Source organism: Lutra lutra, chromosome 5 (genome assembly GCF_902655055.1).
Source record: "Lutra lutra chromosome 5, mLutLut1.2, whole genome shotgun sequence".
NCBI lineage: Eukaryota > Metazoa > Chordata > Mammalia > Carnivora > Mustelidae > Lutra > Lutra lutra.
Window position 1 is genome coordinate 94131429 of NC_062282.1, and position 12527 is coordinate 94143955.

At 37.6% G+C, this 12527-nt stretch overlaps 1 long non-coding RNA gene across 2 annotated transcripts in view; it reads right to left on the reverse strand.

The window, feature by feature from the left end:
* Nucleotides 1-12527, reverse strand: part of LOC125100944 (uncharacterized) — a 125001-nt gene that overhangs the window by 82377 nt on the left and 30097 nt on the right. The window contains exons 4-5 of one of the 2 annotated variants that reach the window (XR_007127708.1): nt 7852-8070; nt 4437-6282 (exon numbers count right to left, since the gene is read on the reverse strand). This is a non-coding gene — a long non-coding RNA (uncharacterized LOC125100944). Of the gene's footprint in view, nt 1-4436; nt 6283-7851; nt 8071-12527 lie in introns of those variants that run through there. The other variant, XR_007127707.1, reaches the window with a different exon arrangement.

Genomic DNA, 12527 nt, shown 5'->3' on the forward strand with positions numbered 1-12527 from the left:
GGACTTGCTTACACTAAGTCCTGTGTCCCCAAACATAGAATTAATGATAGTTTCGGCTCTCCTGGAAATGGAATCTTAAACCAGTCAATCAAGAATCACCTGATCAGCATTACTTAGGTAATCTGCCTAATAGACACCTGCCATCCCCTAAAGGAAAGTAACCTTGCAATAACCAAGGCACTTTTTTGCCTAGTGTAACTTCCTTATACCTGCCCCCTTCTGCCTGTAAAAGTCAGTGTGTATAGCTCCTTGGAGTGCCCATCTCCTAGATGGAATGCTGCCCCATTCAAATTGAATTTTATGCAAATAAACCCTTAAAATTTTAACATGCCTCAGTTTATCTCTTAACCGTTCTGGTGTCAGAAGTGCAATCCCAAAGAGAAACCCCTCCCCAGGGACCCCAGGAGCAGCAAGCAATCAGCTGCAGGTACCTAGATTCATTTGAGCTTGTTGCTTTCTTTGCTACCTAGGGAGGTGATGGGTGAGTCCCTCTCCAATCCTAGTTCCACAGCTTTTGCATGACAAGCATGTCTTTTTCTGAACTGGGTCCAACTTAGAAACTGGACTGGATCTAGGTTGGACTGGGTCTGGGTCGCACTAGGTACAACTTAAGCTAAACTGGGTCTAATGTGAGGTCTCAGGTGAAAAAAAAATTTGTTTTAAAGCTGGAAAGGCAGATTAACTTTACCAAAGGTAATCCTGAATTACACTGGCCACAGTGCAGAATTTGACCTAGATAAGCTTATCCATTTATGAGGTGCCCTACTGAAAAAGAGGTCTCACCCAAGTACTCACCATAAAGGGTAGAGGGAAAATTACTTTTCCTCCTCTACAAGTTTCTGGTGACCAAGACATTTTGTACAGCTCCTCAGAGCTCTCTTCTATCTGCTAGATTGGATGCTGCCTAAATCGAATCAATATTTGCTCAAATAACCTTCTAAAATTTCTAATATGCCTGTTTATCTTTTAACGCCATACAATGAATGCGATACAACTCAGCAATGAAAAGGAGTGAACCACTGGTAACAACGTTACAACACAGATGAATCTCTAAAACATGAAGGCAAGTCAAAGAAGCCAAACACAAAAGGCTCTATACTTTAATATTCTGATATTTATATGAAATGACTAGAAAAAGGTGACTCTATAAACAGGGAAAACAATGAGTGGTTGCCTGGGGAGAGGAAGGGGATGAAGATCGATTGCAAAGTGGCACAAATGAGCTTCTGAGGGTGGTGAAGATGTTCGGTAATTGGATTACAGAGAAGGCTGCACAACTGTAAGTTTGTTGAAATTCACTGAATTGTAGTTGAGATGGTTGAATTCTACAGCATAAATTATTTCTCAGCACAGCTTTAAAAAACACTAGAGGCAAATTTCACTAACAGATATGTATTCAAAAATTCTAGAAAAGAAATAGAATCCAGCAGTGATAAAAATGATAGTAAATGACCAACACTCATCATAGCAATAGAAAGATATAAGGTTAATACCATATGATTAAATACCATATGCTGAAAACTGATAAAATTCATCAGTCATTCCAAACTTAAAATAAAAATCTAAGTAACAATAGAATTCAAAAACTTAAGTATTATACATAGACAGTTCAACAAAAACCAAAGGTAGTCAGCATTCCAACTTGTGGGGATAAAACAAAGCTATTCCATTAAAATTAGGAACAAAACATGGGGCACCTGGGTGGCTCAGTGGGTTAAGCCGCTGCCTTCGGCTCAGGTCATGATCTCGGGGTCCTGGGATCAAGTCCCGCATCGGGCTCTCTGCTCAGCGGGGAGCCTGCTTCCCTCTCTCTCTCTCTCTCTGCCTGCCTCTCTGTCTACTGTGATCTCTCTCTGTCAAATAAATAAAAAAAAAAAAAATTAGGAACAAAACAGGCATGATTATAGTCATCACAATAGTTCAACATTTATTTGAGATTCTAATTCAGTCAAGCAAAAAATATTAGAATATGAATATTTAAAAGTTGGAAAATAGGGACAAAATGTCTTTAAGATATGACAGTGAATAAAGAAAACACGAAAAATTCCAATTTAAATGGCATTAAAATTAATAAGAGGAAAATGAAACAAGATGGGATTGGGAGGGAGACAACCATAAGTGACTCTTAATCTCACAAAACAAACTGAGGGTTGATGGGGGGAGGGGGGTTGGGAAAGGGGGGGTGGGGTTATGGACATTGGGGAGGGTATGTGCTATGGTGAGTGCTGTGAAGTGTGTAAACCTGGTGATTCACAGACCTGTACCCCTGGGGATAAAAATATACTATATGTTTATAAAAAATAAAATAAAAAAAAAAACTCAAAAAAATTAATAAGAGGACATGGAAAAGCTGACTACAAAACAAATATGGAAAAATCCATTATTTCTGTTAGCAATAACCAGTAAAAAATGGAAATAGAAAAAAATCACTCATAATAGTGACAAAAATTATAAAATATATAGGCATAACTTTAGCAAAAGGCCCATATTCTTTTTAACCCTTTATAACCAAAGAAAGTTATAAACTTATATTGAAAAACAAAAAAAAATCTAATATCAGTTTTTCTGAAATTAATTTATATATTTAATGTCATTTCATTCTGAGTCCCAATTTTTTTTTTAAATTTTAAGCTGGATGAAAAGTAATTTTAAAGGCCAGAGGAAAAGGAAATATCTGTGAAAGCTAAAATTTTTTTTTGTGAAAAACAGCATAAGGACCTTTGCCTTACTCAATTTTGAGATAAACATGAGTAGAATACTATAATTAAGTCATTAGCAAAAGATACTGACACTTGTATAGACAAATAGGTCAATAAAACATGGTAGCATAAAAAAATCCAAAAATATAACAGAACTTACTATAGGACAGATGTGGTATTTGATTTCAGGGGGACAAATGTAATTTGTTCAATAAATAGATTAAAGGACTAGAATCCTACTTCATACTATACATAAAAAAATTTAGGATGATTAAATATTTTAAGGTTACAAAGAAATACAAAACATTTATATCAAGAACATTGCAAGGGTACCTGGGTGGCTCAGTGGGTTAAGCCTCTGCCTTTGGCTCAGGTCATGATCCCAGGGTCCTGGGATCGAGCCCTACATCGGGTTCTCTGTTCAGCGGGAGGCCTGCTTCCTCCTCTCTCTGCCTACCTCTCTGCCTACTTGTGATCTCTGTCAAATAAATAAATAAAATCTTAAAAAAAAAAAAAAGAACATTGCAGAAACTATCTATACATCCTTGATGTGGGAAACAAATTTCCTGAGAAAGGAAATATTGAAACAATATGCCACAGATTACATAAAAGATTTTAATTTAAATTTTGACAAAAGATAAGAGACAAATAATAGACTAGGAGAAAAAAAGTGTAATCCATATGGTAATCCAAGATTACCAACCTTAATGTACAAAATGTTTCCATAAATTAAGTATATTAAAATAAAAAAAGAAAAGATGTAACACTAATAGGGAGATGTAAATTACAATAAAGAAACTGTTGTAATTCATTAGATGAGATAAAACATTAAAAAATGATGATGTTCACTGGTGGACAATAAAAGAAGAAAATGGCACTCTTACACAGCTGATAGGACTAAAATGTTGCATTGTTTCTAGAAAGAACCTGACAATATCTACTGAAATTTAAAAATATATTATACTCAAGAAATTGACTTTGGAGTTTCTACCCTAGACATAGATGTAAAAGCGTATACAGTCAGTAGACTTGCTTTAATTCTGGGGTTAGGTTATTAGTAAGTAAGTAAGGTTTGATTTGTTTATACAAAAATGCTCTCAAATAAAATCATAAAATTCTCATAAAAATAGGTGATAGAACTAAAGACAACAAGATGTTCATCATAAATAGTCTGTAGAAACTGAATCCAGCTAACAGTAACAGATCTGTCTATGGACATATCTTTGCTCTTGTTTCCATGCATATGATCATGATTACTGGGGCAAGTGGAATGGCCCACACTGTTTAAAGTTTTTCTCTCCCATGTTAACAGAAATCAAAGTTATCACCAGTAATGGGGGCAAAGGATGTCACATGCCTCCTAAGGTAATACAATGAATAGAAACTAACATTGTGTGTGTAGCGCTCTAGCCAAAAATGCATAATTTCAATTTAATTGTGAGGAAAAAATCAGAAAAATCCAACTTGGATGACATTCTCCAAAACAAGAGATCTTTACTCTTCAAAATGCCAGTGTTCAGGGCGCCTGGGTGGCTCAGTGGGTTAAGCCTCTGCCTTCCACTCAGGTCATGATCTCAGGGTCCTGGGATCAAGCCCCGCGTCGGGCTCGATGCTCAGCGGGGAGCCTGCTTCCCTTCCTCTCTCTCTCTGCCTGCCTCTCTGCCTACTTGTGATCTCTGTCTGTCAAATGAATAAATTCTTAAAAAAAAAAAATGCCAGTGTCATAATAGATGAATAAATGCCTAAGCCTTATTTCAGATTAAAGAAACTACAAGAATATGACAAAGAAACTAAAAGGTTATGACAACTGAATATACTTTGTGATTCTGGATTGAATCTTAGATTTTTGAAAAACTGCTGTAAACAATCTTGAGACAGTGGTGAAATTATTAGGTATTATTATAAATTATAAAGTATATTAGATACTTGCTTTATATTAATGTTTCATTTCCTGAATTTGATCTGCATACATGGTGACTAATAAGTATTCCTCGGAGAGGCAGGAAGAAATATTTAGGGCTGAAAGAGGTACAAGCTGAAGTATTTTCGAGTCTGCCACTCATTCTCAAGTAGTTCAGAAAAAAACTCTTAGTATATATAAACATATACATACACTACAAGTTAGTAAATCTAGGTAAAACTATATAATTCATTGTGTATATTTTGCATATTTTTGTGTTTCAAAATGTTATCAAAGCAAAAAGTTAGGAAAAGAGTGAACAACCTGTAATGCTTCATATCATGCTAAGTGGGTATATATTATGGTTTCCCCAAGTAGCAGGACCAATAGATAGATAGAATGAAAGAGAGAGAGATTTTAAGGAATGGGTTCATGCAGTTGTGGAGGCTGGCAAGTCTGAAATTCCTTAAGCAGCCTGGCAGCCTGGAAACTCAAGGAAGAGTTGATGTTGCCAATTTGAGTATGAAATCTGCAGGCTAGAAATTCAGGCAGGGTTTCTAACATTGCAGTCTGCAGGCAGAATTCCTTCTTCATGAAATCTCAGTGTTTGCTCTTAAGCCTTTCAACTACTGATTGAGGAACACCCACATGATGGAAAGTATCTGCTTTATTCAAAGTTTACTGATTTAAATGTTAGTCATATATTAAAAATACCTGCACAGCCACACCTAGTGTTTGAACAAACAAGTGGGCACCATATCCCAGCCAAGGGGACACATACCATTAGCCATCACAGAGGGCTAAAGGTACAGCATAGGATATATTTAAGAAAATTATTTTTCAAAAAGAAGGAAAATTATTGAGCTTTTAAGGAATTGCATGATATCTGTATTGTTAAAATCTTCTCTCCTCTCTATTACACACCCTCATTCTTACACATGCACACACACAGTGAAGCAAGACAAAGGCCAGTCTACTCAGGTAAGGGTGCTGGTTGCAGTAAGTCTGCATTACCGGCAGGAGGGGAGGAAGCAATGTCCACAGAAGCATCCAATTTTCAATGCCATCCAGGGCAATCTATCCTGACCAGCAGCTGGACCAGTCCAGCAAAGTGACTAGGCATTCTTCCTGACAAAGTCCTAACCTCCAAGTTCATTTCTTCAGTTCTCCCAGAGATTCTGTGAACGACTGTCCTAATTTTTTTTTTTTCAGTTCTTGAATCAGCAAAAGCCATCTTCTGTTGCTTGCTGCTAAGAACACTGACTGACTCCGAATGTCATCGCAGGAAAAAGGTGCTCATATTTGTCTTTGCCTGAGGGATGAAGATAGGGCTTACGGCGGTGAGAATTCTTTGATTATAAAATTGGAAGTTGGTAAAATTTGCTATGTGGCTACAAAGTACTTACAAGTGTTTTAAAATCAAGAAAAATCAGGATGACCTTGAGAATTCTTAAGTGAGAGACTTCTTACTGTCTCGAGTAATGCCTTTCTTTAGAAAGGCTGAAGGTTGGGCTGAAGGTGACCCCATCTGAGAGCTGAGGGGGAGGATGCAATTTTAGTAGAATATAAACCTAGGAAGGAAAAAGCCAAAGCTTCCAAGAAATTCCTATAGGCACATGGTGGGTTTTCTTCTTCAAAAAGGGGTCAACGTAGCGAGTTCTCTTCTTCAAAGAGGGGTCAAGTCTGGTGGCAAAAACCAGATGGTGAAGAGGTATGGGTTTAAATTTCTTGAACACTAAATCTATTAAACTAAGGGACCTGTGCCAGATATCCCAAGTTCCCAGAATCCAAGGGCTTTTTTCTGATCATTAGCCAGCAGAAGTATTTAAAATGAAGTACATTACATTTCATGGGGTCTGCATTGCCAGAGCTACCTCAAATCTGGACTGTTATAATCTGCAACTAATCAAACCCAAAGCAACCACCAGGTCCTGGATTTAGAACCTAAAGGAAGAAGTTGGTAAAGTTATGCATCCGTTGAAAGGGTATTTCTAAAGCTAATCATAAACACACACACATACACACACATATGTAGGCAGGGAAGTTTTCCTCAGAAAATAGAACCTAATTCTTATACATTGCCGACCAAAAGCAAACAAAAATACTACACTCCCTGGGGAGAGCAAACTCACTTTTTTTGTCCAGGAGGATGGGACATGTGTGTTGTTTCCCCATCTTCCCCTTTACAAATAGAAAATTTTATTGTAGTTATTCTGTTCATTTATCACTATGGTGCACTGAGTGTGTTGAGATAAATAATACACTTTTCTGTAGTCGCCTGGACTACAGAGAGTTTCAAGAAGACTTAATGGAGAGGACTGCCCATCACCTGAAGACCCTAGACTTCAAGTCCAATGAAGAAAATGGATGAGACTTGAAGCCACTTTCCATTTTATCAAGGGAATGAGGGATTCCCAGGGATACAGCTATTTATTAAAGCATATTGAAGATGACATGTGAAAATAGGCCTTGAGTAGGCAAGTAATTACATTTGCTCCATGCACAGAGTATCATACCAGTTTAAGAGAGGCAGAGATATGGAATATATAAGTATACACATCTGTACATGTATGTCTATTCTTAGAGAAGTCCACAGAACAATGTAGAAAGGCACTTAACAGGATGTAAATATTAGTTACCTCAAAAGGATGAGGAGAGGGGCTGGGGTAGAGGGGTTATTCACTTTTTTTTTAGAACATATTTGCATGTGCCTGTTTTTATAATATGCATATGATACATTTATGATTTTAAATAATAAAATTATTAAAAGTCTTTAATCAGCAATAAAAGTTACAATTAAATGACAAATGAACTTCTAATATCCTGTCAGAACTGTGCAAGAGAAAAATAAGAAGGCATATTGGCATGCATGTTCTAAGCTCTCTATATAATCAAAATATGTGTTCGAAATAAAAAACAGAAACATGGCCAGCATACTGACAGCCTTCAACAAATGTAGAATCAGCCTGCTACCAATTAAAATTAAAAATCTAAACTGTCACAAGTGACTTCCAAGTATGTCTCAAGACTTTCCTTCTTCTTGATTTCAAATTGTGTGCTCAATCTCTGTACTTACCTTCTGGAGCTCCCTTTTTTGGCAAAAGCGTTAAGCAGCAACAGAAAACATTACTTTTGGTACTTAGGCCTAACACAATAATTTCGAATTGCTCTAATGTTGGCATGAGAGGAAGAAAGCCATTATTCTCTGCAATCTTATTATCCAGCTTCAGAAGCAGAAAGAGCTACTTTTACCTTTCAGATGAAAGTAAAACCCCAAAGGAGCAGGTCTCCTGTGAATCAGTTCTGGAAAACAGCAGCTTTCTCCTCGTCCAAGTGCTGACAGCGCTGGCTCCATCTTGGCCCTCCATCTTGTGCAGGCCCATGCAGTGACCTTGCTGGGGCTATGTGTTTCAGGGTCCATGGAGGTTACTATATGCCACAGGAGCATGGGAAGGCTTGTTCTGAGCTTGTCTAAAATGGTATACAGAAGGCTCCACTTTAGATAACTACCCTCTGACCTTGCCACAATGTCCCTCGCTCTATACAAGCCATGTCCAGGTTTGGTGGACAATAAGGGGTCAATAGCTCTGTAGTGCCTAGATGGTTTATTGCCCCATCCTCCCGTCACTAAGTAACCCTGAAAAAAAACTCTGTGTAAATGGGGTGGAGGGGTTTCATCCTTTCTAGGTCTCCAAGTCTTCTCAGTCTGGAGGATATTTTACTGACCCTCCTCCATCTGCTACCCTCCTCCTTAAGGCCCAAACAGGCCCTGTTGGCCTTCAGCTTCTGCTTCAGTGTTTGATATTGACTATTCGTACAGTAGGATAGGAAAACGAAGGCCCTCGGATACTCTGGCCACAGCAATCCACGTATAGATGGTGATATCCATAGCCAAGAAGGTGGCCAATTTTCTGTTACTAAAAGTTGGTCTAAAAGTGCTTCCCTCTCCTTTCCAAATACTTCCATCATAAAGCAATTCACTTCATATTACAAATGAGAGACATTTCAAGATGCCAGGAGAGCGCTTTGTGTCTATAAAGGAAAAACACTTTCTGCCTAAATGTGCCCTGTTGCAACCCCTGGCAGGAAATGACCAGTGACTGGCATAGAAAGGTCACGGGAGAGAGAAAACACCTTGCATGCAATTAGTCACCAATTACAGTCTCCCAGCAGAGAACAGATGTGACATGGGTTTCTTCGGAAGGGTGTTCTCTGCGTATAAGTCCATGAGATGGCGCTCCTCTAAATGGACAAGCAATCCCACTGCTGTGCCATTCTCCTGCAACAGTTCCCCTGCTCAGGGGTCATTAGAGGATTCTTTTGTAAAGGTTTGCATTTTTTCCAGATGAGCCAAGTTTCTTTTGTGGATCAAATTTGGGTTTTTATTCGATTCCGTTGCCATCATTTCAGCATGCATAATAAAGCTTATTTCCCTAGATGGGACCTTTTTTCCCAACATCCGATGGACTCATCACTGGGAAAAATCTAAATTCTTCTTCAAATTGCTGGAAGTATGAACCAGGACTTTACAACATATTTGCAAGTATATATAGCAACTAAACTACAGTTAGCTACCTTTAAAAAAAAAGTCTTGATGTATTGTACTAAGGGATAAGTTTGTCTTCTCTAAGTCTTGGATCACGCTGAGCTGGTCCAATAACAAGAAGTAAGTTTCTATTTAATGAGACAATTTTTTTGTAAAGCCTAACCCTGGATTAATAACAAGGCTCACTGAAAGGCTAGTCTAGGATCACCTGGGACATGGAGAAAGCTATCACCCTGGAGAAGAGAAATGTAGCCCTTTAGCCAAAACTTTTTTTAACCTTGCAATTGCAAGAAAGAGCCTTCTCGACCCTTTGACCCAGGATTAGATCTATGCCTGCAATAATAGTCCATCAGAGCCCTTCATGCTCCAAAGTGTGGCCTACAGAGCCCCAAGATTCTGGAAAGGATTTTGGCTGAGATACAGACCAGCTATTCTTGTAATAGTTATACGCTTATTTCAATACGTACTAAAATATATATATATATATATATATATATATATATATATATATATATATATATAATATTAAAAATAAATATAACTAGTGTATGACCAGATGGATATTTTTATTTAAGATAGATATCTAAGGGCACCTGGGTGGCTCAGTCAGTTAAGCGGCTGCCTTTGGGCTAAGGTCATGGTCTCAGGGTCCTGGGATGGAATCCCACATGGGTCTCCTTGCTCAGTGGGGAGCCTGCTTCTCCCTCTCTCTTTCCCCCTGCTTGTGCTTTCTCTGTCTCTCTCAAAATGAATAAACAAAATCTTAGAAGGAAGGAAGGAAGGAAGGAAGGAAAGAAAGAAAGAAAAAAAGAAAGAAAGAGGCTAGTGGCAATTGCCAAAGGGCACAGAAAAAAACAGTAAGGCATCCATCAAAAAAAAAAAAAAAAAAAAAAAGAGTGTCATCTCTCTAGCCAAAGGACCAAGAAAGAGGCAGCCTAAGGAGACCTAACTACTCCAGCTTTCTAAAGTGGACTTGATCCCTGCGAGGCAGTAACAAGACCGCTCCCCAGGCAGGATCACTGCTGGTCATTTAGGGGTCTGGATTTCCACCCCATGCCCATCAGGAAAGGGGTGGTGTCAGAGCAGTGGAGATGTAGAAATAAAGGATTTTAACGAATCACCCAGTGATAATGAGGTGATCAAAATCAGAATCCCAGTGGGGTTTCTGTAGAATTTAGCACCTCATGCTGAAATTCATATATAAATAAAAGGACCTAGAATAGCAAAACTACTTAGAGAAAAAGGATCTAAAATAGAAAAGTTGGCGCAATAATTGACTACCTGATTTTAAGACTTATAATTAAGTTTTGGGAATCTAAGCAATGTGATACTGATATAAAGGTAGAAAAATAGATCAATGGAGAATAATAGAGAATACAAAAATAGATATATATAGACAAACAGTTTTTTTTTTAAAGATTTTATTTATTTATTTGACAGAGAGAAATCACAAGTAAGCAGAGAGGCAGGCAGAGAGAGAGGAGGAAGCAGGCTCCCTGCTGAGCAGAAAGCCCGATATGGGGCTCGAACCCAGGACCTGGGATCATGACCTGAGCCGAAGGCAGCGGCTTAACCCACTGAGCCACCCAGGCGCCCCGACAAACAGTTTTTGACAAAGGTTCAGAAGCAGTTTAGTGGGAAAAATCTTTATTCTTGTGCTAAGCAGTTATTTCTTAGATATAATGTCAAAGCATGATCCCTAAATGAAAAAATTAACCTCTCAAAGTTGAACACTTGTACTCTTCAACAAGAACTTATTATGAGTCAATTCAGATTGGAGAAAATGTTGGAAAATCATACATCTGATAAAAGACATAAAGAACTCTCACACTCAAAGAAAAGAAAGCAAACAACCTAAAAAATGTGCACATATAAACAAATATTTCTCCACAGAATATATACAAATGGCAGGTTAGCATGTGAGAACCCCCTCAAAACTGCTAACCATTAGAAAATTGCAAATTTAAAGCACTGTGAGATCCCACTACACCCTTATTAGAACAGCTACAGTTAAAGAGAAAAAGAAAAAGACTAATCCTATAAAGTGTTCGCAAGGATGCATAAGAACTAGACGTCTCTTATCCTGCTGGTAGAAATGCAAAATAGTCCAACCACTTTTGGAAAGTAGTTCTTTAAAAAGAAAAAAAAAGGATAAACATACACCTATTATATGATCTAGCCATCCCACTCCACGAGAAATGAAAGTATATGTCCACACAGTCTTATACCTGAATGTTCATAGCATTTTTTTAATATGTAATAACCCCAAACTGGCAACATCTCAAAGACATATCAACAGATAAAAGGATAGACACTTTGTGCTATATTTGTGCAATGGGATACTAATTTGCAATATAAAGAAATGAATAATTGACATATGCAATAAATAATATATACAAATCTAAACATAATTACTCTGAGTGAACACAGCCAGACAATAAAGACAAATTGTATTATCCCACTCATATGAAAACCTACGTATGTCAAGCTTATCAAACTGTACACATAAGTGTATACTATCCATTGTATGTCAATTAGACCTCAATAAAGCTATTAAAAAATACTGAATGAAAAAAATCCCAATATTAAGATTGCACCTCAGACTAATTAATCAGGATCTCTAGGGGTGAAAACCATCCAAGAATGAATAGTTTTTAAAGCTCCCCAGGTGATTGCAGTGTGCAGCTGATATTAAAATCAGCACTGTGATACAGAAAGGCCCCAGGAAATAATAAAGGGAGAATGTAATCAGCTCTGTATGATCTACTGGAGAATATGATCAATGGGAAATTAAGAAGAATTCACATGATCTGACTGGGAAGAAGTGAACAATGACCTTAGAGAGGAGAGGCACATGTCAGAAATGCTCTGACTCACCATGTGACCAACATTAGCTCCTCTGGGTTCAACTAATCCTTTATTCCAAGAATTACACAGAACACCTACAGGCAAGACTCTCTACCAGAAGGATTCTATTGACTCTGTGACAGACTGATGAATGACTTGGGTTCTGTAACAAATTTGCCGAGTGGGAAAATACACGTATATACACTTTGTTTCTATTTTAAGTTTTTCCAGGGAACTCTTACAAGAAATGAAAATCATGGTTTAAGATTAAACCAATTCCTTCACAACATAATGGAAGTTGCCCTAGCTTTCATTTTTTCAATTAAAAAAAAAATTAGGGCAAAAAATAAATATGTTTATTTCTCTCATTTTTATGAGACATAGGAGACAATACACAAATAGGTACCTTCTATTTAAAAACCTTGGAATTTCAAAGGATGATAAATGTTATTCAGTCATCCAAGAAGGTTACCAGAGGCTTTTTACCTGTGATCTCCAAGCTTCACAAAATTGTAAACAATTTTACATCCCATGC